The sequence below is a fragment of the Chiloscyllium plagiosum genome, unplaced genomic scaffold (genome assembly GCF_037043375.1).
Source record: "Chiloscyllium plagiosum isolate Xiang-an unplaced genomic scaffold, Cpla_swu_hap1 HiC_scaffold_42, whole genome shotgun sequence".
NCBI classification, from domain to species: Eukaryota; Metazoa; Chordata; class Chondrichthyes; order Orectolobiformes; family Hemiscylliidae; genus Chiloscyllium; species Chiloscyllium plagiosum.
The window spans coordinates 13,770,241-13,796,765 of record NW_028270180.1 but is presented as its reverse complement, the minus strand read 5'-3'; the positions used below and the strand labels follow the sequence as shown (position 1 = coordinate 13,796,765).

General features: G+C 43.9%; 1 long non-coding RNA gene across 1 annotated transcript in view; it reads right to left on the bottom strand.

Moving 5' to 3' along the window:
- The window catches only part of LOC148137558 (uncharacterized), a 35,595-nt gene extending 13,630 nt beyond the window's left edge, over positions 1-21,965 (bottom strand). The window contains exons 1-2 of the long non-coding RNA XR_015754098.1: positions 21,875-21,965; positions 17,929-18,029 (exon numbers count right to left, since the gene is read on the bottom strand). This is a non-coding gene — a long non-coding RNA (uncharacterized LOC148137558). The remainder of the gene's footprint in view (positions 1-17,928; positions 18,030-21,874) is intronic.
- Positions 21,966-26,525: the final 4,560 nt, after the last annotated feature.

The window sequence follows — 26,525 nt, the reverse complement described above, 5'->3', positions numbered from 1 at the left end:
GATCACACAGCACTGCCCTTTGATGTGAAGGGCAGTGTTTGTCACTGGCCACCCGGGTGTTTTCCTATCTTCCTGGTGGTGGAAATTGAATAAAGATTCGTGCACTTTGTGTCTCTCACTGTGTCTCACACCTGCACACACACACACCATGGGTGCTGTGGAAAAAATAAGCACTACCGCACTTAGGTGGTAGTGTGGGGGTTAAAATAAAAGAAAAAAAATATATATATATAAAACCAGGAGAGTGGAGTGCATTATTTCTCCCTCCAACTCTATTTTGATTTAGTCCCTACCCTCCCCTTCACTGTTTTGATCACACTAAAAAAAAAGGGTTTGCTGCCCAACTGCTTGTTCTGTGGCGCTGTGGAGTCCGTGGACCACGTGTATATTGGGTGTGGGCGTTTGCACTCCCTTTTTGATTTTCTGAAAAACCTCCTCCTCTGCTTTTGGTTGCACTTCAGTCCCACGCTCCTGATCTTTGGGCACCCGGTACAGAGGAGGGAGGGCAGGTCTGAAGACCTCCTCGTGGGTCTGCTCCTGGGCCTGGCCAAACTGGCCATCAACAGGTCCAGGCAGCGGGCCGTGGAGGGGGTCGTTAGGGCCGACTGCCTGCCCCTCTTCCGCGGTTACGTTAGAGCCCGGGTGTCCTTGGAGAAGGAGCATGCGGTCTCCACCAACACCCTGGAGTTGTTCAGGGAGAGGTGGGCGCCGCAGGGAGTGGAGTGCATCATTTCTCCCTCCAACTCTATTTTGATTTAGTCCCTACCCTCCCCTTCACTGTTTTTGATCACACAGCACTGCCCTTTGATGTGAAGGGCAGTGCTTGTCACTGGCCACTCGGGTGTTTTCCTATCCTCCTGGTGGTGGAAAATTGAATAAAGATTCGTGCACCTTGTGTCTCTCACTATGTCTCAAAAAAAAGGGGTTTGCTCTCTCTGAGAGCTGGCTCTGAGGGAGACAGAGCAGCGCCAAGTACTGTGCACGTGTAAATAAAAGGTGAAAAAAAAATATAAACAGGAGTGTCAGGGGTTTTGCTAAGAAAAAAAAATGGGGAGTATCAGACATTCTTTTCACTCTGAGAAAAGAAAACAAAAGGGGTTTGCCAAAAAAACCCAGAAAACAAACAAACAAATAATCTCAGTGAACAATATAAAGAACCAAACGAACTTCAAAATAAAACTCCTCCTTACTGCAAAGAAACTAACAACAAAAACCAGTCTCCTCTTCCCTTGAGAGGCCAGAGTCCTTCCCTTCACTCCACACTGAACCAGCACCCTCAGAGCCAGCTCTCAGAATGAACAGGAGGTCTGACATTCCTGTTTTTTTGCCTTATTGAAGCTGTGTTCAGCTGCACAGGCAGCTGTTACTATCTCTGCTAAAAAAAAAAGTGAAAAAAAACGTGGTGTGCCACTCCAATAGCTGACTCTGAGTAAGGCAGTGTTAAAGTCAAGGGCTGTTCATGTGTAAATAAAAGGTGACTTGGTGACGGGATACTGGCTTCCATTCAGTAATTTCAATATCCACAATCTCTACAGCCATTTCTTTTAAGCCCCTAGGATTCAGATCATTACATCCAGAGTTGGATTTTCTTGGTCCTTATTTCTCTGAGGTTTGTGATAGTTTTAACTTTCCTACTCTCTTTTTTCTTATTACATGGATGCGTTATGTGTCTGCGACAGTGAAGTCATATACAAAATTGTATAGTTGTAGGGGAAGGTGATGGCCTAGTGGGGTTATTGCTGGCTGTTAACCCAGAGACCCAGGTAATGTTCTGGGTACTTGGGTTCGAATCCCGCCATGGCAGATTGTGGAATTTGAATTCAATAAATATCTGGAATTAAGGGTCTGACAATTGTATTAAAAACCCATCATGTTCACTCCTATCCTTCAGGGAAGGAAAATGCCCATCCTTAACTGGTCTGGCCTACATGTGACTCCAGCAATGTGGTTCACTCTTATCTGCTCTTTGAAATAGACCTGACACACCACTCAGGTCAGGGGGCAATTATGGATGATAATAAATGCTGCTCCACCCAGCGACACCCATATTCCATGAACAAATCTGAAAAAAATTTGAAGAAAGGATCCTCTATCACAAGATTATTAATTAATAATGTCTTGTGATGCATTATCAGGTCTGAAATAGCCTCTTCCTTGCTTGGTTCTAGAGCATATAGTTCTAAGATAATGTCCATAATACATTCTATGTATTCATCCTCCAGGCTACATTTGTCAAATTGGTTTATACAATTGATATGAAAATTAAGTTCAATCTTATTACTGTACCTTTCTTATAAGTATGCAATGTTTTTTTCTTGGATGTAGACTGCGGTATCATTAGTAGAGTCTCCTTAGTCTCACTCTCTCATTAGTCAGAGATGACTGGTGGTGAGTTTAATCTGAAGGTTATCACACCTCAGGTAAGAGGTGAAGCTGACATGATGGGACATTCATGGTAACCTTAACTTGGAATTGAACCTGCATTGATGGTGTCACACTGCATTGCAAACTAGCTAACCGACCCCCACAATATACACTGTCCAATGGCTGTAACTGCTATTCACAGATAATTTATTGGCTATGAAGCCATTTACAGGGTCCTATCTTCTTGACTTTCATCCATGCCCATTGTGATTCCGCCACCATTGGCAATTATGTTTTTGCTACTCAAGCCCTTAGCTGGAATGCTCTTCTTAAAGCACGATCATCTCTCCCTCTCCTCCTTTAAGCTATTTGAACCTTGCCTCTGACAATGCTTTAGGCCAACGTGCTTGTATCTCTTGATGTGAATCCGAATTGCTTCCTGATAATTGCGTCTATTAAGCCCCTAATGAAGTTGAACTATGTCAAAGTTGCTCTGGGGAGGCAAGTTGCAGTTGTATACAAATGCAAATCCTTTCAATCCTTCCCTTAGGCATTCTAAGAATTCTATTTGCAAAATCCTTGTCTTCCAATTACAAAATTGCTCTCTGAATATATATAGGTCCATATAAATAAAGCAGTAGCCCCATCTGCTGGCCAAAGATAAGAATGTCATTTACATTGAATTTTCACAAAGTTCATCTCTGAAGGTGACTTTCTTACATGGCTTGTTCTTAGTGCCGACCTGCCCTCTTCTGTTGACTTCCTGAGACGAGGAACTGAAGCCAAAATCTTAGAAAACTGCATTGCTAGCAGCAGTTAATCTGTTTCCTGTCAGCAGCTCTTTAAGTTTTCTGACTGACTTTAATGCATTCAGAGCTGAAAACGTGTTGCTGGAAAAGCCCAGCAGGCCAGGCAGCATCCAAGGAGCAGGAGAATCGATGTTTCGGGCATGAGCCTTCTTCAGGAATCTTCAGCCCTGCATTCCTGAAGAAGGGCTCATGCCCGAAACGTCGATTCTCCTGCTCTTTGGATGCTGCCTGACCTGCTGTGCTTTTCCAGTAACACATTTTCAGCTCTGATCTCCAGCATCTGCAGTCCTCACTTTCTCCTTTAATGCATTCAGAGAGGGAATAATATTTACACTAATATTTACACTAAGTGCTTGGAGCACTTCCATTAAGATTAAAGCAAAATTTTCTGGCACCACTTTAACCAACACTTTCCATAATTTCTTCCACAGTACAATTATAATGGTGGAAAAATAGGATGAATCCCACAGAAAAACAAATGATTGAACAGCTAGCATTGCAATTTAAAGTTGTTTTGCCCCCAAACTTGTCTGTTTCTTTTGCGTCGCCTGAATTTCTACTCCATTGAGTTGGATTACTTTATATTCTTTAAACTACTCCTCAGATGAGGAAATGCTAAAATCAATGAAAAGTGACAGGCTGATGGAAAAAGCAGAATGATTTCCAAGCACACAGTAATTGTGTCTTAGGAAGACAGGGGTCTATGGGAATGCAAAGGATGATTGCGACTGATCAGCTGACAGGTCAAAGCATCTTAGAAATATCACGCCTGCGATATTGCGCATTATAGTCCATCAAATGATCCCCTCAGGCCCTTATCCAACTCAGTCTTGAATTTCTGATGCAATCAGCCCCCTACAACCTGCCTTTGGCAGTCCATTTCAGATGCCCACCACCTTCTGTGCAGTTAAATGGAAGCTGTCTCTTTACCCTCTCTCTTCTAAGCTTGATGATATGCCCTCAAACTGTTTGTAACAATCAAGATTATTGTATTCTGGGATTGTTATGTTCTGTCAAAGCTACTATATAAATCAGCCAAGTTGCACTGTTAAGTACCTAAATCAGTGTGAACAGGTCCTGAAAGGCAGACAATTGCAGTACTGAGCTTGTGGGCACTTGTCAAAAATAAGTAGACACCATAGCATAAAGTAATCTACTGAGTGAGCTTGAGTTAGATGGATCATTTTGCTGATCAAACATTGTGGAATCATAGATTCAAAAAAACCAGAGAAATCCATTTAATCCATCATGCTTGTGCTGGCTCTTTGAAAGAGTTGTTAGAATGAGCCCCAGTCTCCCTATTGCCCTGCAATTATTTCAAACAGACATCCAAATTCCTTCTGAAATTTATAATTGATTCTGCTATCATTGCCCTTTCAGGCAGCACGTTCCACATCACAGTAATTGATTCTGTAGAGTGAATTCACGGATTTCCTAACTTTGCCAAATATTCTCAATTTCCATGTGTGGTAAAGCTAATGCAGGTTCTTCATCCACATTTTACAGGTCTGCATGACTTGCAAAGACGAAACTGCTTCAGTGGATGTGAAATGTGGAGGCTCACTCTGGCAGTTGAGTCCCAATCAGTCTCCAAAGTAAAGTCATATGGACTGTGCGTCATCTGAGGAGTTTCAGGCATTTAACTGTAATCACGTTTAGACTCCAGATTCGAACAGTATTCAAAGAATAGCAGCATTGACATAAAGTAAAATTGCTGTGTAACACTGTAGTGTGAATTTACCATGAGTGAGCCACAAATGGCGCCCCTTTCTCACAGTCTCTCTTTCTCAATGGAATTTACCTTAGCTCACAATTATAAAACATCTCCTTTATTGTCTGCTGCTGTTTCTCTATTGCCTTGCCCTTTAACCCATTTTCATATCCCATTCGTTCTGTCTTTGTGCCTTTGTATTTACATTGAAGACACTAGTTCAGGACCCATATTTCTCACCCTCAAATTCAATGTGAATTTGATCATGTTACGATCACTCATACCAAGAAGATTCTTTTACTAAGAGGGTGCATTCTAGTGTTGATTATTCACTAACAGCAATTTGTCACTTTAAATATTGTGCTTAAAGGCTCCTCAAGTGTTTCTAAGTTACCTTTAATTATTTCTATATAGTACATATGTAAAATCTGTTCAATTGTTGATTAATTTCCAAATGCACTGAAACCTTCAGTTTTATTATCCATTACATGGGATTTTATTATTCCTATCAATTTTCTAACATACCTGGAACCATTCAAATAAATCTTTTCTGCAACCTCTCTGACACCTTCACATTCTTTCTAAAGTGCAGTAACCAGGATTCTTTCGGAATCACTGACCAGAGGGCACATTGATTGAACAGAAAAATGTAATTTAGTCCTCTTGGATGAGAAGGGTGTTTACTCTGGCATTCTAGCTGTGTAATTACTTGGCATTTCACCTCGGGGTGTGATGGATGCCACTAATAGGAAGGGAGAAAAGCTGCGGGTACAGTCAGGTAGCTGGGTTAACTCCAGGAAAGGTAGGAGGGGTAGGCAGGTAGTGCAGGAGTCTCCTGTGGCTGCCCCCATTGCGAACAAATATACTGTTTTGGAAAATGTAATCGTGATTTGGAGATGCCGGTGTTGGACTGGGGTGTGCAAAGTTAAAAATCACACAACACCAGTTATAGTCCAACAGGTTTAATTGGAAGCATTAGCTTTCGGAGCGCTGCTCCTTCATCAGGTGGTTGTGGAGGACACAATTGTAAGGCACAGAATTTATAGCAAAAGTTTACAGTGTGATGTAACTGAAATTATATATTGAAAAAGACCTGGATTGTTTGTTAAGTCTCTCACCTGTTAGAATGACCATGCTAGTTTCATTTCTTTCATATGTAAATCACAAAACCTTTTTTAAAAGTTACATTCTCAGGTTAACTTTGACAATTGGTGTTGGCCCAGATAATGTGTTGAAGGTGTTAGCTCCCTGTGTGCTGTTGGCTGTGCCGTAATGTTTAGACTGATTCTAATCTAAAAAATGAGTTAACAGAGTCTGGATTCATGCAGTTTTTGAGCACTCCACAACCACCTGATGAAGGAGCAGCGCTCCGAAAGCTAGTGCTTCCAATTATACCTGTTGGGCTATAATCTGGTGTTGTGTGATTTTTAACTTGCAAAATGTACGGGGTGATGGACTCTCAGGGGAATGTAGCATGAACAGCCAAGTTTCTGGTATCAAGACAGGCTCTAACATAATGAAGGGTACGCTGAGTTCCAAAGATGTTGTGAAATTTGAAGGGCTCAGAAAAGATTTATGAGGATATTGCCAGTGTTGGAGGATTTGCGCTATAGGGAGAGGCTGAGTAGGCTGGGATTATTTTCCCTGGAGCGTCGGAGGCTGAGGGGTGACCTTATAGAGGTTTGCAAAGTTATGAGAGGCATGGTTAGGATAAACAGACAAGGTTTTATTTCCCTTGGGTGGGGGAGTCCAGAACTGGAGGGCATCGGTTTAGGGTGAGAGGGGAAAGATATAAAAGGGACCTAAGGGGCAACTGCTTCACGCAGAGGGTGGTGCATGTATGGAATGAGTTGCCAGAGGAAGTGGTGGAGGCTGGTACAATTGCAACATTTAAAAGGCATCTCGATGGGTATATGAATAGGAGGATTTAGAAGGATATGTGCCAAGTGCTGGCAAATGGGACTAGATTAGGTTGGGATATCTGGTCAGCATGGATGAGTTGGACTGAAGGGTCTGTTTCCATGCTGTACATCTCTATGACTCTCTGAGATAGCATCTCTCCAGGAGCCCTGACAATGTCTGTCATGTAATCTTATACTCATGGGCAATTGGCCTCCACAGCTCCCTTCCCGTTGAGCTGTGCACTCACTGACACATAGTGCTTCTGCTGTGGGGACCGTCTGGTGCAGACACTGTGGGTGCCACACTTAAAGCAAAGCTGCGCACCATTACAAACGCGACGAGTGGGAAACTAACATCAGACGCTTTTGCGCCGTTGCACTTCGGAACAGAAAAATGGCAGAGGGAGAGAGACCACTTCGCCAACAAGGACTTGAAGCTCCAGGTGGGTACGTAGGTGGAGGGATGGCTTATACTTTTAACTAGGGACCAGCCAGGGGCAGTCACGACAGCAGTCACTACCAGCCTGGTTGGAGAATGCAAGGGGTGCCCACAATCTGCGGAACATCTACCACATGAAGATGAATGATCCTCTGTACTCCACAAGGGAAATGACACCACCTTTACTCTGCTGTGCCACTCTCTCTCTAACTCTGCCATTGCCCACACCTCCCACTAGGTCTAACGGTCTCACCATTGTGTGCAGCATCTCCCTTCAGTGGCTTCTCATCCTCTTACACTGCAGGTAGACAATCCTTTTTCCGAAATCCCAAAATCCGAAAAGCTCCAAAGTCCGAAGGCTTTTTTTGTGAAGTTTTTTTTCATTAACAGGGTTGTTTGATGTGCAAACAGTTAACCCAAGTCCACTCCCACTACCACTCGATGCGTGTCACTCAGATGGGATGTGTGGGGGCATGGCCCAGCACCGTAGGTCTCAATTTTGTTTCAAGGCTCCATTTTACTGAGTGAGTCATGCTCCTCCAGTAAGATGTTTTAAAATTTCACCATCAAACTGTCACTTACTCTGAAATTTGAAAATTTATGAATTCCAAAAACCAGCTGGTCCTGAGCATTTTGAGTAAAGGATTGTGCACCTGTACTAACCCTGTGACCTTCCTACCCACAATTCCTTCTCTTCTCTTCACCAGGTACCAATGGCACCTACACTGCCAGCTGCCATTAAGAGCCCATTCCCTCTGGTTATCAGCTCCTCCTCCATGGATTTCTCAAAGGATGCAGCAGCAAGACCGACTCCCGAACCAGCTCTGATGCTCTCACACGTTAGTGAGCACTTAATCTTGATCTATATTTAGCTCAAAGTCCTTATCTTTGTCTTCGGAAGATTGCTACCTCTCTCCCGGCTTGTCGGAATTTGGGTCACCTCCTCTTTGCCTGTTCCAGTTATGCAGAGCACAGCATGCCAGCATTATGCTGCACACTCTTATCGGAACCAGATTGTAGAACCCCTCCTGATTTAGCCAAGTATCAGATTCTCCCCTTGAGCAGCCCCCTCATCTGCTCCACAATAGCTCTGAAGCCAAGGTTCATTGCATTATAATTGCTCTCTGCCTCAGCCAGGAGATTCCTTAAAGGATTCATCAGCCATGGTTGGCGAGGGTAGGCCTCATCTCCCAGCAACCACCCTCACATGATATTCAGCCTTCTGAATGAAATAGCAAGTTCAGAGTTAGCAAGAATATAGTTGGTTATGGTAACGATGATCATTAAGGAGTTCTTTACTGTTAGTGAATTCAACTGTATTACAATACACTCAACATGACGTGTTTACAGTCTATGGTGCCCTGGCCCAAGAAGAAGAAGAAAGAGGTGCTTGGAAATCCCAATGCCTGTGTTTCAGTACTGGCCTCAACACAGGGAGAAGGGGGCAACAGTGTGATCTTGCACAAATTGTATATGGCTACAGTGCGAAAGAGACCATTAGACCCACCAAATCTTCATCAACCCATTGAAGAGCATCACATCCAGACCACATTCATTATTCCTACACACCACATTTCACCATGTTTAGTCCACCCAGCCTACACATCGCTGAACTCTACAGGGCAATCCACCCTAACCTGCACATCTTTGGACTGGAGGAGGAAACCAGAGCACCCGGCGAAACTCAGACTGGGAGAATGTGCAAACTCCACACAGACAGTCACCTGAGGCTGGAATCAAACCCAGGTCTCTGGCACCATGAGACAGTGGCACACTGTGCCAAGCTAGGATACATGTTTGATACATTTGTGAGTTGAGATTTGGCAGATGCCACGCAAATTGCCTGTGGGCAATTGGAATGAGCCAGTCTCCTACAATTTAACTGATGCTGGGATGGGATGGCCATTATCAGAGCATGTTCTGCTCCAGAAGAATACACAGCTCCATTAAAATGTCTGCCTTGTGCTTACACTGAGCTTCCAGAGGATATGAGATCAAGCTTGATACACTCATAGCTGACCAACCCTCCTTTGCATCCGAGGAGCATATTTTGCTGTGTCATCTTCATGTGGACAACATTCAGTTTCTGCTGGAGATTTCTGGTGTCCCTGGGCTTTAATTCTCTTCAATGCATCAACCCTGTCTATGTATCCATGCAACAGACAGCTATAGCACTTCCTGTGGCTGGATCCATGTGGCATGGATCAAAGAACACATTGTGGGCAATGTGGGCTCCCTGGGAGTTATCATCAATAACAAGCTTTCTTGGACTCTTCATGTGGACGCACTGGTTACAAAGGCAGCTATGGAAATTTGGCACGACGGCCAACTTATAAAGGTGCACCATTAAAAGCATTCTGTCTGGATGTATCACTACCTGGTATGGCAACTGTACCATTCAAGATCGGAGACGGTTACAGAGAGTGGTGAACTCGGCCCGGACAATCACAAAGGCCTACCTTCCATCTATAGAATCCATCTACCAGGCCCGCTGTCAAGGAAAGGCTGCCAGCATTCTCAAATGCTTTGCTAAAAAATCTACCCTCTGGGAGAAGGTACAGAAGCCTGAACATACACACCAGCCAGTTTTGTAACAGTTTCTACACTACTTTTGTTAGAATACTGAATGGACTCACAAACTCTTACCTGTGTTTTTGTTTTGCTGCTGTTTACCTATTATTTACTTATCTATACTATTTAACTCTGTGATCTGCCTGTATTGCTTGCAAGACAAAGCTTTTCACTGTGGCAATAAATTCAATTATAGAGTCATAGAGATGTACAGCACGGAAACAGACCCTTCGATCCAACCCGTCCAAACCGACCAGAGATCCCAATCCAATCTAGTCCCACCTGCCTGCACCCGGCCCATATCCCTCCAAACCCTTCCTATTCATATACCCATCCAAATGCCTCTTAAATCTTGCAATTGTACCAGCCTCCACCACTTCCTCTGGCAACTCATTCCATACACATACCATCCTCTGCGTGAAAAGGTTGCCCCTTAGGTCTCTTTTATATCTTTCCCATCTCACCCTAAACCTATGCCCTCTAGTTCTGGACTCCCCAATCCCAGGGAAAAGACTTTGTCTATTTATCCTATCCATACCCCTCATAATTTTGTAAACCTCTATAATGTCACCCCTCAGCCTCCGACGCTCCAGGGAAAACAGCCCCAGCCTGTACAGCCTCTTCCTATAGCTCAAATCCTCCAACCCTGGCAACATCCTTGAAAATCTTTTCTGAACCCTTTCAAGTTTCACAACATCTTTCCGATAGGAAGGAGACCAGAATTGCATGCAATATTCCAACAGTGGCCTAACCAATGTCCTGTACAGCCGCAACATGACCTCCTAACTCCTGTACTCAATACTCTGACCAATAAAGGAAGGCATACCAAACGCCTTCTTCACTATCCTATCTACCTGCGACTCCACTTTCAAGGAGCTATGAACCTGCACTCCAAGGTCTCTTTGTTCAGCAACACTCCCTAGGACCTTACCATTAAGTGTATAAGTACTGCTAAGATTTGCTTTCCCAAAATGCAGCACCTTGCATTTATCTGAATTAAACTCCATCTGCCACTTCTCAGCACATTGGCCCATCTGGTCCAGATCCTGTTGTAATCTGAGGTAACCCTCTTCGCTGTCCACTACACCTCCAATTTTGATGTCATCTGCAAACTTACTAACTGTACCTCTTATGCTCGCATCCAAATCATTTATGTAAATAACAAAAAGTAGAGGACCCTGCACCGATCCTTGTGGCACTCCACTGGTCACAGGCCTCCAGTCTGAAAAACAACCCTTCACCACCACCCTCTGTCTTCTACCTTTGAGCCAGTTCTGTATCCAAATGGCTAGTTCTCCCTTTATTCCATGAGATCTAACCTTGCTAAACAGTCTCCCATGGGGAACCTTGTCAAATGCCTTACTGAAGTCCATACAGATCACATCTACTGCTCTGCCCTCATCAATCTTCTTTGTTACTTCTTCAAAAAACTTAGTCAAGTTGGTGAGACATGATTTCCCACGCACAAAGCCATGTTGACTATCCCTAATCAATCCTTGCCTTTCCAAATACATGTACATCCTGTCCCTCAGGATTCCCTCCAACAACTTGCCCACCACTGAGGTCAAGCTCACCTGTCTATAGTTCCCTGGCTTGTCTTTACCGCCCTTCTTAAACAGTGGCACCACGTTTGCCAACCTCCAGTCTTCATTGGGAAGACAGGCCGCCTACTTGCGGAACGTTTCAGGGAACACCTCTGGGACACCCGGACCAACCAACCCAACCGCCCCGTGGCTGAACATTTTAGCTCCCCCTCCCACTCCGCCAATGACATGCAGGTCCTTGGTCTCCTCCATTGCCACATGACACCTGGAGGAACAGCGCCTCATCTTGCGCCTAAGAACCCTCCAACCGCATGGGATGAATGTAGATTTCTCCAGCTTCCTCATTTCCCCTCCCCCCACCTTATCTCAGTCCCAACCCTCGGATTCTGCACCGCCTTCTTGACCTGCAATCTTCTTCCCGACCTCTCCGCCCCCACCCCCTCTCCGGCCTATCACCCTCACCCTCCCCTCCTTCCACCTATCGTATTCCCGGCACCCCTCCCCCAAATTCCCTCCCCCTTATCTTTTATCTCAGCCCGCTTGGCACACCAGCCTCATTCCTGAAGGAGGGCTTATGCCCGAAACGCAATTCTCCTGCTGCCTGGCCTGCTGTGTTTTTCCAGCACCACATTTGCCAACCTCCAGTCTTCCGGCACCTCACCTGTGACTATCGATGATACAAATATGTCAGCAAGAGGCCCAGCAACCACTTCTCTAGCTTCCCACAGAGTTCTCAGGTACACCTGATCAGGTCCTGGGATTTATCCATCTTTTACCGTTTCAAGACATCCAGCACTTCCTCCACTGTAATCTAGACATTTTGCAAGATGTCACCATCTATTTCCCTAAAGTCTATATCTTCCATATCCGTTTCCACAGTAAATACTGATGCAAAATATTCATTTAGTATCTCCCCCATTTTCTGTGGCTCCACACAAAGGCTGCCTTGCTGATCTTTGAGGGGCCCTATTCTCTCTTAATATATTTGAGAATATATATATTATATATAGTTACCCTTTTGTCCTTAATATATTTGTAAAAATCCTTTGGATTCTCCTTAATTCTATTTGCCAATGCTATCTCATGTCCCCGTTTTGCCCTCCTGATTTCCCTCTTAAGTATACTCCTACTTCCTTTATACTCTTCTAAGGATTCACTCGATCTACCCTGTCTATACCTTCATATGCTTCCTTCTTTTTCTTAGCCAAACCCTCAATTTCTTTAGTCATCCAGCATTCCCTATACCTATCAGCCTTCCCTTTCACCCTGACAGGAATATACTTTCTCTGGATTCTTGTTATCTCATTTCTGAAGGCTTCCCATTTTCCAGCCATCCCTTTACCTGCGAACATCTGCATCCAATCAGCTTTCGAAAGTTCTTGCCTAATACCGTCAAAATTGGCCTTTCTCCAATTTAGAACTTCAACTTTTAGGTCTGGTCTATCCTTTTTCATCACTATTTTAAAACAAATAGAATTATGGTCGCTGGCCCCAAAGTGCTCCCCCACTGACACCTCAGTCACCTGCCCTGCCTTATTTCCCAAGAGTAGGTCAAGTTTTGCACCTTCTCTAGTAGGCACATCCACATACTGAATCAGAAAATTGTCTTGTACACACTTAAGGAATTCCTTTCCATCTAAACCTTTAACACTATGGCAGTCCCAGTCAATGATGGGAAAGTTAAAATCCCCGATCATAACTACACTATTATTCTTACAGATAGCTGAGATCTCCTTACAAGTTTGTTTGTCAATTTCCCTCTGACTATTAGGGGGTCTTCGAGGAGGGCCTTATTCCTGAAGAAGGGCCTGTGCCCGAAACGTCGAATCTCCTGTTCCCTAGATGCTGCCTGACCTGCTGTGCTGTTCCAGCAATAAAGTTTCAACTATTAGGGGGTCTATAATACAATCCCAATAAGGTGATCATCCCTTTCAGTTCCACCCAAATAACTTCCCTGGATGGATTTCCAGGAATATCCTCCCTCAGCACAGCTGTAATGCTGTCCCTTATCAAAAATGCCACTCCCCCTCCTCTCTTGCCTCCCTTTCTATCCTTCCTGTAGCATTTGTATCCTGGAACATTAAGCTGCCAGTCCTGTCCATCCCTGAACCATGTTTCTGTAATTGCTATGATATCCCAGTCCCATGTTCCTAACCATGCCCTGAGTTCATCTGCCTTCCCTGTTTGGCCCCTTGCATTGAAATAAATGCAGTTCAATTTATTAGTCCTACCTTGTCCCTGCCTGCCCTGACTGTTTGACTCACTTCTGTTCTCAGCTGTACCTGTCTCAGATCGATCTCTTTCCTCACTATCTTCCTGGGTCCCACCCCCCCACCTTACTAGTTTAAATCCTCCCAAGCAGCTCTAGCAAATCTCTCTGCCAGTATATTAGTCCCCTTCCAATTTAGGTGCAATCCGTCCTTCTTGTACAGGTCACTTCGACCCCAAAAGAGATTCCAATGATCCAAAAATGAGAATCCTTCACCCATACACCAGCTCCTCAGCCATGCATTCATCTGCTCTATCCTCCTATTCCTGCCCTCACTAGCTCGTAGCACTGAAAGTAATCCAGATATTACTACCCTTGAGGACCTCCTTTTTAAATTTCTGCCTGACTCTCTGTAATCTCCCTTCAGAATCTCAACCTTTTCCCTTCCTATATCGTTGGTTCCAATGTGGACAATGACCTCCTGCTGGCCCTTCTCCCCCGTGAGAACATTCTGCACCCTCTCTGAGACATCCTTGATCCTGGCACCAGGGAAACAACACACCATTCTGCTTTTTCTCTGCTGGCCACAGAAACGTCTGTCTGTACCTCGGACTACAGAATCCCCTAACACAATTGATCTCTTGGAAGCCGACGTACCCCTCATTGCATTAGAGCCAGTCTCAATATCAGATTCAATTCAATCAGAACTATAATGCCTTATCAGAGATCAGTGAGCAGTCATATCAAATGAAAACACTGGGACACAGTAGGATATAAAAACCCTCCACAGAGAGGGCCCTGAAATGCTTCGAGATACGAAGCCTTCCCAGAAAAACCTCTATGTGGACTTCTACGATATTGTACACTAAGCCACACATTTGGACCTTGTTACACATTTGGATCAAGCCAATTCTACGATATTGTACACTAAGCCAAACCTTGTTACACATTTGGATCTTGTGACTGTAGTAGCAACACATTTCCTTGCCCACAGCACCCTCGGCCCCAAGCAGGAATGAAATACGATATTTAAGATTAAGTTGTGAGGAGAGATTATACAGATTAGGCTTGTTTTCTCAAGGATCATGAAAAAGTAAGGAATGCAGACACCAGAGTCAGAGTCGGAAAGTGTGATGCTGGAAAAGCACAGCAGGTCAGGCAACATCCGAGGAGCAAGAGAGTCGATGTTATGGGCATAATTCCTAATGACTCCTGATGAAGGGCTGATGCTCAAACCGTCAACTCTCCTATTCCTCGGATCCTGCCTGACCTGCTGTGCTTTTTCTAGCACTATGCCTTTCTTCTCTAGAATTTAGAATGTTAAGGGATGACCTGAGTTAAGTCTTCAAGGTATTAACAGGAAAAGACAGGGTAGATGAAGATGAACTGTTTCATTAGTTGGGGAATTTGGAACCAGGGAGCATAGATTAAGTATTAGGGCCAGGCTCTGTCATCACAAGGGGTGCTACCACATCCAACCCATTGTCAGCCACTAATAGTCCACATTGGCAGCTATCGATTCTCCCAGGCTGACCTTTACCTATTCCTTTGTCTGTCCAACCTGTTTTCTCTTTGTCTGAGCTCCATCTCCACATATCATTTCCTCCTACCCCCCCATCCCGCCTTCAGTATATGTGCCAACACTTTCCTTGCTACAATCAGTTCTGAAAAATTGTCGCTGGACCTGAAACGTTAACTCTGCTTTCTTTCCACAGATACTGCCAGACCTGCTGAGTTTCTCCGGCAACCTCTGCTTTTCTTTCAGATTTGTGTGCATCCACAGTTCATTGGCTTTTTAAAAGATTTCTCCTCATCTCTGTTTTAAATCTGGTTAGCAGCATAATAGTGGAACTGGTTCAATGGACCAAGTGGCCCATTCCTGCTCTTACTTTCTACCTTCTGATGCATTACATGCAATTGTGTTATTGCAATCTAGTCAAAGAACCAGCACATGTATGATGCACCAAATGGCCTCCTTATGTATTTTAACACATTACAATTCTGACTGAGATTGATATTCAGGTCCGAGGATTTATTGAAGTGAGAAAAATGCTGGATTCTAATGGATATAAAGTGGCATATCACACAAATAATTCAAGCTGCTGCACTTTCATTCCAAACATCATTTATTATCGTTTATTATTTGCCAGATGGATATTAAATATTTGATGTGCATAACTGTGCATGGACCATGAAACTTACTTGCCTTCCGATGAACTGCTGAATTAAAGTTTCAGGATTCAAAGGAGCTGCTTGTTTGGGTAACGGTTTTAGTCTGACTCAGTTCTGTATTCCTATCTGTGCTGTCGCAGTCTGAAAAAGGCATAAACTGTAAAATAATGCTGTCCTGCTGCAAGATTGTTTGTGAGATCTTTTCCATGCCAGCTTAGCTTCTTCTATTTGATTGTAAGGACACTTTTGAGTCAGATGCAGAATGACCACAGTATGTTCTGCTTAAAGTTTTTTCCACTGATGGCTTGGTAACAGTTAAGTCAATTGTCAGCCATGGATCCAAGCCATGGTCGTTGTGTCTCTTTGTCGTATAATGCTGTAATCTGCTCGCTTAATCACGCCAGGCAGAATATTTATTCAAAGTTCTATTAAAGAGGAAAGCTTTTTCCTTTGGTCAGTTGAGGTATGTAAGATTTTAAAAGGAATGGGCACAGAATTGTGTTACTTTAAGAAGTGATTGAACATAGAAATATTTTTTAAAAAGGAGCAGGAGTAAGCCATTCGGCCCATTAATCCTGCTGTGCCATTCACTCTGATTGTGGCTGATCATCCAACTCAATAGTCTGTTCCTGCTGTTCGACAATACCTTTTGATCCCTTTTGCCCCCAAGTCCTATATTCTACTCTTTCTTGAAATCATATGATGTTTCACTCTTGACCTCTTGCTATGGTAGCGAAATCCACAGACTTACCACTCTCTGGGTGAAGAAATGTCACCTCATCTCAGTCCTGAATGGTTTGCCCATCTCCTTCGACTGTAATCCTAGTTCTGGGCTCCTTGGTCATTGGGAACATCCTTCCCAAATCAATCCTATTGAGCCCTGTTAAAAGTTTGTAGGTTTCTAGGAGATCTCCCTTCATTCTTCTCAACTCAGTGAATATAAACCTGCCCTCATGCATCAGTCCTGCCACTGCAGCGATCAGTTTAAGCCTTCGCTGCACTCCCTCTACAGCAAGAACATCCTTCTTCAGATAAGAAGACCAAAACTGCACGCAATATTCCTGGTGTGGTCTCGCCAATGCCCTGTATGATGGCAATAAGCCATCACTGCTCCTGTACTTGAATCCTCTTGCCATGAAGGGCAACATGCTATTTGTCTTTTTGACTGCCAATGTTCATAGGTTCCTTGAAATTGGATTCGCACATAGACAGGGTAGTGAAGAAGGCATTTGGTATGCTTGCCTTTAATGGTCAGTGCATTGAATGTAGAAGTTGGGAGGTCATGTTGCGGCTGGACAGGACATTAGTTAGGCCACTTTTGGAATACTGTGTTCAATTCTAGCCTCCCTGCTTTCAGAAGGATGTTTTTAAACTTGAAAGGGTTCAGAAAAAAATTTACAAAGATATTGCTGGGTTTGGGGGGGTTTGAACTATAGGGAGAGGCCAAATAGGCTGAGGTACTTCCCCTGGAGCAACAGAGGCTGAGGCGTGACCTGAAAGAGGTTCATAAAATCATGAGGGGCATGGATAGGGTGAATAGTCGAGATCTTTTCCACAGGGAAGGGGAGAGTCCAAAATTAGTGAGTATAGTTTTAAGGTGAGAGGGGAAACATTTACAAAGGACCTAAGGGGCAACATTTTCATGCAGTGGGTGGTGTCTGTAAGGAATGAGCTGCCAGAGGAAGTGGTGAAGACTGGTACAATTGCAACATTTAAAAGGCATCAGGATGGGTATATGAATAAGAAGGGCTTGGATGGATATGGGCCAAATGCCGGCAAATGGGACTAGATTAATTTAGGATATCTGCTGGTTATGGACGAGTTAGACTGAAGAGTCTGTTTCTGTGCCATACAGCTCTATGACTCTACATCACAAGTGCATTCTTACCTTCAGAGAATGGTGTACAAAGACTCTCAGGTTTCGCTGCATATTCCTGTCTTTCAATTTACCGCAAATCAGCGAACAATCTTCGTGTTGTTGCTGCCTTAGTGGAGACATTTATCCACATTATAGTGCATCTTCCATTGGAATGGGAATAATTCTACTTACTGTGCATCATCAACTCAAACACTGGGATAACAACTAATGTAATAACTAATGTAGCTGTAATTTGGTCAAATTCTGCAGAGTAAATGAGCCACAGCAAACTGAGTTCCAATGGAGTGTGTTAATTAAATATTAGGTTTAAATTGTTTGCTGAATCTTACCTTTTGAAATGTCACCAATATTAAGATCTCAAGAGATGGATTCAATTGGTTCTTTTCAAATTGTCCATGTTAGAGTGAGTCTGCTTTAAAATTGCAAAACTCTGCAGAGACAAACATTGAAAAAAACGAATGATTTATATTTCAGTTGGCTGAACTGAAATGAAAATCTGGTGAATGAACTGCAAATGAAAAACTCATTCAAAGTATTTTTCATTCATACTTTTTGTGTTCACTCCAGGTTATTTTAGCACTTCCCAAGATCTACCCTTTACGATGCCTCATATTTCCTAACAGAGTCAAAATCTGACTGAGGTCAGGCATAGACATAATGAAGTAGAGAGTGTGGTGCTAGAAAAGCACAACAAATCAGGCAGCATCCGGGGAGCCAGAGAATCGACGTTTCAGGCAAAAGCCCTTCATCTCCTGCTTTTCCAACACCACACTCTTGACTCTGATCTCCAGCATCTGCAGTCCTCACTTTCTCCATTGACTTAAGGAAGCCCATTCTTCAATGAGGGCCATTGTGAATCATAGAATCCCTACAGTCTGGAAGAAGGCCATTTGGCCCATCAAATCCACATCACCCCTCCAAAGAGCATCCCACCCAGACCCACCCCACTACCTTATCCCTGCAACCCCACATTTACCATGGCTAATCCACATACTCTAAACAAGTTGGATGCTATGGGTAATTTCCCATGGCCAATCCATTCAATCTGCACATCTTTGGACTGTTGGAGTAAACCGGAGCATCCAGAGTAAACCCATGCAGGCACGGGGAGAATGTTCAAACTCCACACAGACAGTCGACCAAAGTTGGAATCAAACCCGGGTCCCTGTGAGGCAAAAGTATTAACCACTGAACCACTGCAGGCAAAAATTCAATCCAAGTTTTCCAAGTGTCTCTAGCCTGCTTCTCCTGTGTCTGTTTGTGCATTTCCACAAAGTCATACATTGAGTACAGGAATTGGGAGGTCATGTTGCAGCTGTGCAGGATATTGATTAGGCCACTTTTGGAATACCGCATTCAATTCTGGTCTCCCTGCATTGGTTTGATTGGTAGACCATTTACTTTGGTAGGAGATGAGTGCATGAATGTATTTAGATTAGATTCCCTACAGTGTGGAAACAGGCCTTTCGGCCCAACCAGTCCACACCGACCCTCCCAAGAGTAACCCACCCAAACCCACTTCCCTCTGACTAATGCACCTAACACTATGGGCAATTTAGCATGGCCAATTCACCTGACCTGCACATCTATGGACTGTGGGAGGAAACCGGAGCACCCGGAGGAAACCCACGCAGACACGGGGAGAATGTGCAAACTCCACACAGATAGCCGCCCGAGGCTGGAATCAAACCTGGGACCCTGGTGCTGTGAGGCAGCAGTGCTAACCACTGAGCCACTGTGCAGCCCCCCTCACACTACTAGGGACCTGGGTTCGATTCCAGCCTTGGGCCATTGTGTATGTGGAGTTTGCATATTCTCTCCATATCTGAATGGGTTTCTTTCAACAGTTCAAAGATGTGCAGCTTAGGTGAACTTGTCGTACTAAATTGCCCATAGTGCTCATGGTTGTGTAGGTTAGGTGCATTAGTCAGGGGTAAATGTTGGAGTGATAGGGTTGGGGAATGGGTCTGGGTGGGTTGCCTCTCGGAGGGTTGGTGTGGACTTGTTTGGCCATTTGGCCTGTTTCTGCATTGTAGAGATTCTTCTTCTATTTAGGCTGAGTGTAAGCCTGTGTGCACAGATTAGAGAGAATATTGGCAGTATCCAAGTCAATGTTTATCCCTCAACCAACATCACTATAAAAACTTTAGACAAAATTGTATATAAATTAGTTAAGTATCACTTTTCACAGAGCCTTTCCCTCCATTAAAAAAAATGGGAATCGGAATCAAAAACCACAATTTTATGCCTTAGGGGTGGAAGTGCACCCAACTCATCACATACCAAAAGATTCAAACACAGTTTCTTCCTTGCTGTTATTAGCATTCTCAAATTTTAAATGTTGATCTCGCTCTCTGTGCACCTTCTCTGCAGCCATTACATTGCATTCCTCGCTCTGTTCTATTACCCTAACACACTTTGACTGATATAGTCTGCCTGTACTTCTGCAAAACAGAAACTTTTCACTGTACCAAGGTACATGTGACAATAATAAATCAAATCAAACCAAAACCATTTAATAGGTGCCATAGGAAACTGGGAGGTGGAGAGTGACTTTTGCCATGGTTGGGCTTGCAAGTGGCAACAAGTGGCTATGTTCAACAGGTCAAATGGGACAATCAGTTATGTCACTGTGCACCCAGATCCTTGTCTTTTATTGAACAACCTTGTCTGGGCTCCTACAACAAGAATCAAGGAAAAAGAAGCCAAAGCAAATCATTACCAATTTAGCCTGTAAATGTGAAGAAATTAATTTTCATTGCAATGTTCAGATGCAATAGTTCAACTTTGAGCTCATTTGTATCATCTCACAATGTGCGTGAGGTCTATGCATATAGCAATCTGGCTTCTTCTTACACAGCAAGGCTTAGATGTTTGATTCCAACCCACCAGTGTTTATTGTTATCATCTTATCTTCCAGCTCCCAGAGACCAATGCTAGATCTGCAATAACATAAGTAAATAGTGCGTTTAATTACTAATGGATCTTTGACTCGGCGAATCATTTAAAAACTGAATCGCTTTCAGGTATTTAAATTGTATCATTGCTTGGCTCCATCACATAACATTTCCCGGAGAGCTCTTTGGTAAAAGTATATAATCAGATTCCTTGGTGCAAAATTGAATCTTCAAGCTTTGCTACCTTCTCTGTCATACTGAAACTAATGGAGCAGCCAGTGTGTGAGGACCATTGGTGAATTTCTTCATGACGTATGAGGTTATTGCTTTAACAACTTCTTTTTGACCTCAGGAAAGATTTTAGTTTATTGAAGTAGTCCATTTTTACTGAAATGAATAACTGCTTTCTGACGTGACCATTTGATCTGAACGAGGATGCTGTCCAATTGATTTCCATCCTGCCCTCTAGCATCTGCTGGTCTCCTTTATTTTATTTGCCAACCTTCCCTTATCAGGATGCCTTAGTGGTAGTTCTCTCACTGCTGCAGAGTTGAAGGTCTCATTCCAGTTTCCAGCCCCTAGTATAGGCTGGCACTTTGTTGTTACATACAGGAAGCGCCACATTATTGGAAGTGCTGCTTTTTGGATGAGACGTGACACTGAGGCCTTGGCTGCTTATTTGGGTGAATGCAGCAGGTCCTGCACAATCTTTCCCATGGAAAGAATGCAAGGCAACATTGATAGAATCATAGAATCCCTACAGTGTTGAAACAGGCTATTTGGCCCAACAAGTCCATACCGACCCTTCAAAGAGTAACCCACCCAGATCCACTCCCCTACCCTATTACTCTACATTTACCCTGACTAATGCACCTAACCTATGGGGCAATTTAGCATTTACCCCTCATCCCCTGCCCCCAACATCTCCCCATCATCCACCCCTCCATCAACACCACCAGCAAAATGGATCAATAGGCCTCTTATTTAAGTTCTGAGGAAGGGTCACTGAAATGTTAACTCTGATTTATCTTCACAGATGCTGCCAGACCTGCCGAGCTTTTCCAGCAACTTCTGTTTCTGTTTCTGATTGACAGCGTCCATAGTTCTTTCGGCTTCCACTTATTTAACTGCTTGTTGTGGGATTTTGCCGAGCACAAATTAAGGGGAGGTGATGGCCTAACACTGGACTGTTAATCTAGAGATCCAGGTAATGTCCTGGAGACCCCGGTTCAAATCCTGTTAAGGCAGATGGTAGAATTTAAATTCAATACACACCTGGAATTAAGAATCTAATGATGACCAGGAATCCAATGCTGACTGTTAGAAAAACCCATCTGGTTCACTAATATCCTTTAGGGAAGGAAAGTACCATCCTTACCTGGTCCGGCCTACATGTGACTCCAGATCCACAGCAATGTGGTTGACTCTTAACAACCCTCTTGGCAATTAGGGATGGGCAACAAATGCTGGCCTTCATCCTGTGAATGAATGAATAAAAAACAGGGCTGTTGATTTTGCCAAAACGTTGCATCAGTAACTACAATTCAGAAGTGATACATTTACAGGGGAAATACCCGAGGATGTAAAAGGTGTGATATAAACGCTAGTACTTTTAATAGAGATGACGCTGATTAGAAATGTCTAAATTAGATGTTTATATCCACCTGAAAGGAAACACAAATGGTACATGATATCTTGCCGGGAAAAGAGGCACATCCAATAACGTGCAGGCAGGTTAAATGGTTTGGCCTTTAAACTTGCATTGTGGTGCCTGGGTGATGTGCAGGCTAGGTGAGTTAGCCATTGTAAATGTGTGGCTATATGGATAGGGTGGGAGCTGGTCTGAGTGGAATGCACTTAGAGGGTCAGTGTGGGACTCCATAGGCTGTGAATGGCCTCTTGCTGAACTCCAGCGATTCTATCAATCTGCTCCATGGCAATATTACAGCCTGGGATAACTTGCTTTTTCTTGAATTTAAACAAAATTGTTGAGGGGAGTGGGATAACTGTTCCCTGATACAATCTCCATGGCAATGCCTCAACCAATCAGATTCCACATGCCAACCTTTTCTCATACAGCGTAAGTTGTTGTTCCCATTGAAGAGTGGCATTCTTGCATCTGTCCTGATGAATGCAAAATGGAAAGCTTCAACAACATGCCTCTTTTTCCAACAATAATTATGTTCAGTAAGTTATATCTTTTCTCTCGTTCACAACTGTAGTTATTTAACAATCAAGCCTCTGTTGAGTGAGCCTTCAGTTTCATGGTATTTCTTTGGAACTTAAAGAGACCAGTTGTTTAGTCCTGACAAGGGTAGACCAGAGGTTTGGCTCTGAAATCTGCATCAGTATTCAAGAGAATATTTGCCCAAATGAAGATGGGAACCACCCCCTGTTCTCTCACCATTGTCTGAGCTTTAAGAGTCCATTAATCCCTTCAGCCATATGTGCCTGACTGCCTATATAAAATCTGTCATATCCATAGGAATGGGTTCCCGTCATGGCCTGTCAAACTGTTATTCGGTCTCCAAATGTTTCTCCTAGGAATGAGTGTGGAAACACCAAACAACCTTTGTGCCACTGGAAATTCATCAAACCTGCTTCCAGACCAGCAATAATACAAGGGATCACCTTCTGTGATCTTCCACTGTTATAGTTCACTCAGGGAGTCTACTTTTTTGCGGTACCATGTGATTTTACAGGTGTACTATAATCTGAAGCAATCGATAGTGATGATAGAGACTTTACTTCTCTTTCCATCGCCCAGCTGACCATAGGAATGCCTCCCCTGACACTGGCAAATGTTGAAAGGATGTACATGCCAAAGAACTAGTAGGCCACTCAGCCCCTTGAGCTCTCCTATTCAATAAGATGCTCAGTGGTTAGCACTGCTGCCTCACAACGCAGGGACCTGGGTTTGATTCCAGCCTCAGGCGACTGTGTGGAGTTTGCACGTTCTCCCCGTGTCTGCGTGGGTTTCCTCCGGGTGCTCTGGTTTCCTCCCACAGTCCAAAGATGTGCAGGTTAGGTGGATTGGCCATGCTAAATTGTCCATAGTGTTAGGTGCATTAGTCAGAGGGAAAATGGTTATGGGTGGGTTACTCTTCAGAGGGTCGGTATGGATTTGTTGAGCCAAAGGACCTGTTACCACACTGTAGAGAATCTAATAAAAAGATTATGGCTGATCTACTTGTAACCCCAAAGCAACATCCTCACCTCTCCCTGATATTCCTCCCCATTCTCTTGATTACCAAGAAAGGGCAGTACGGTGGCTCAGTGGTTAGCACTGCTACCTCACAGAACCAGGGACTTGGGTTCACTTCCACCCTCAGGCAACTGTCTGCGTGGAGCTTACACATTATGGCTGTGTCTGCATGGGTTTCCTCCGGGTGCTCCTGTTTCCTCCCACAATCCAAGATGTGCAGGTTAGATGGATTGGCCATGCTAAGTTGTCTGTAGAGTCCAGGGTTGTGTAGGCTAGGTGGATTAGCCATGGGAAATTCTAGGATGGGGGCAGGGACACTCTTCGGAGTGTAGGTGTGGAATCAATGGTCTAAATGGCCTGCTTCCACACTGTGCGAATTCTATGATTGTACAAAACCATCAACGTTTGCCTTAAAAATACTCAACGACTTTATAGAGGTTAATAAGATCATGAAGGGCATTGATAGAGTAAATAGACAAGGTCTTTTTCCCAGGGTAGGGGAGTCCAAAACTAGAGGGCATAGGTTTAAGGTGAGGGGGAAAGATTTAAAAAGGACGAAAGGGGCAATTTTTTCACACAGAGGGTGGTGTGTGTATGGAATGAGCTGCCAGGGGAGGCCGGTACGATGACAATGTTTAAAAGGTATATGAATAGGAAGGGTTTAGAAGGATATGGGCCAAATGCTGGCAAATGGGACTAGATTAATTTAGGATATCTGGTCAGCATGGACGAGTTGGACCAAAGTATCTGCTTCCGCGCTGTACGTCTCCATGACTCTATGATTCTACTGCCACCTTTTTTTTTATATATAGAAGGGAGCCCCAAATATTTAAAACACTCAAAAGAGAAAAAATAAACTAGCCTCATCTCTGCCTCAAATGGGCTACCACTTATTAATTAACAGCGTTCTCTAGTTCTGGATTTTCCCACAAGAGGAAACGTCACCTCCATATTCATTCTGTCAAGACTTTTCAAGATCTTATATGTTTTATTCAAGTCACCTCATACTCTGCTGGCCTCCAGCAGATAAAAGCTAAACTGGCTCGGCTGTCTTATGATCATCTCTGGACATTGAAACCCAAAAAGGGACCCAAACCCCGGGCTTCTAGGCCAGAGTTGGGGAAGTTACCCACCGTGCCACAAATATCTCTGTGGGGTAATACCTTTTGCCAATCACAATCTCCTCCTGATGGCACATTAAGCATTTTTAATGAATGGGCTATCTATCCCAGCAAGCCACCAGTCACCTTTTAAGGTACAAAGTCTCTGCAGCCACATGTGACAGGCCAACACAAAGAGTAGGCCAAGGACCAGATACCGTCAGCACTGTGGAAGCAGGCTCTGTGCAATCTTAGAATCAGACTGTAGTAGGCAGGACCAAAAACGGGAAGACAGATTATCTGAATGGCAATAGCTTGGGAAGAGGGAAGATGCAACAAGACTTGGGTATCTTTGCCCACCGGTCACTGAAAGGAAGCAAACTGTATGTTGACCTTCATAGTGAGAGGACAGGAGCAGGGGTGTCTTATTGAAATTGGACAGGGCCTTAGTGACACCACACCTGAAATGTCGTGTGTAATTTTGGTCTCCTTACCTGAGAAAGGATGCTCTGCCTATAAACGGTGTGCAATAGTGGCTTACCAGACTTATGGGATATATGAAGAGAGATTAGATCAGTTAGGACTAGATTCACTGGAGTTTATAAGAATAAAGGGAGGTCTCAGAGAAACCTATACAGTACAAGATGGGTAACACAGGAAAGACGTTCCTGATAACCAGGGAGTCCAGAACCGCGGTCACAGTCTAAAGAGGAAACAAGGAGGTAGTGAGGACTGCTGATGCTGGAGATTCAGAGTAGTTAGAGTGTGGAGTTGGTCAGGCAGCATCTGAGGAGCAGAGGAGCTGATGCTTTGGGCAGGACCATTCATCAGGACTGGCTTCAGACCCAGTCAGAGCTTCATCAGAGCCATCTACACTTGAAATGTCAGCTTGTTCTCTCTCCATGAATGCTGCCTGACCCACTATGATCTCCAGCATTTGTTGCATTCAGTACAGATTCCAGAATTTGCAGTAACTGGCTCCTGCTCTCACAGTCTAAGGATCCACGGGTCAGCCATTTAGAGCATAGAACATAGAAATTACAGCGCAGTACAGGCTCTTCGGCCCTCAATGTTGTGCTGACCCGTGGATCCAATCTGAAGCCCATCTATCCCAGGACTGAGATGAGAAGAAATTTCATCACCCAGAGAGTAGTGACGCTGTGGAAATTGGTCTCAGGAAGCAGTTGAGGCCATAACATTGAATGTTTTCAAGAAGGAGATTGTTATAGTTCTTAAGGATAAAGGGATCAAAGGGCATATAGTGAAAGCACAAACAGACTACTGGGTTAGATGAGCAGCAGTGACCATATTCAATAGTGGAGGAGAATCATAGGGCCAAACAATCTACTCCTGTTCCTATTTCCTATATTTCTGTGGTTCAGGAATCAAGCCATTTATTACATTGTGTTTGTGCTGTCTCCTCTACAGTGATATCTAATTATTTTCATTCCCTTAATCTTTCTCTACAGCCTGCAGGCTTTTCATATTCATGTATACATTTAATTGCCTGTTGTAAGCTGCTAATATTCTCATGTACTTAAAATGTGTTGCTGGAAAAGCGCAGCAGGTCAGGCAGCATCCAAGGAGCAGGAGAATCGATGTTTCGGGCATGAGCCCTTCTTCAGGAATATTCTCATGTCGCCTTCCAGGTCATAGCAAGATGCTGCATTAAAAAAAACCTGTCCAGTTTCTGCTCTGGTTCTTTTGCCAATTACCTTGCATCT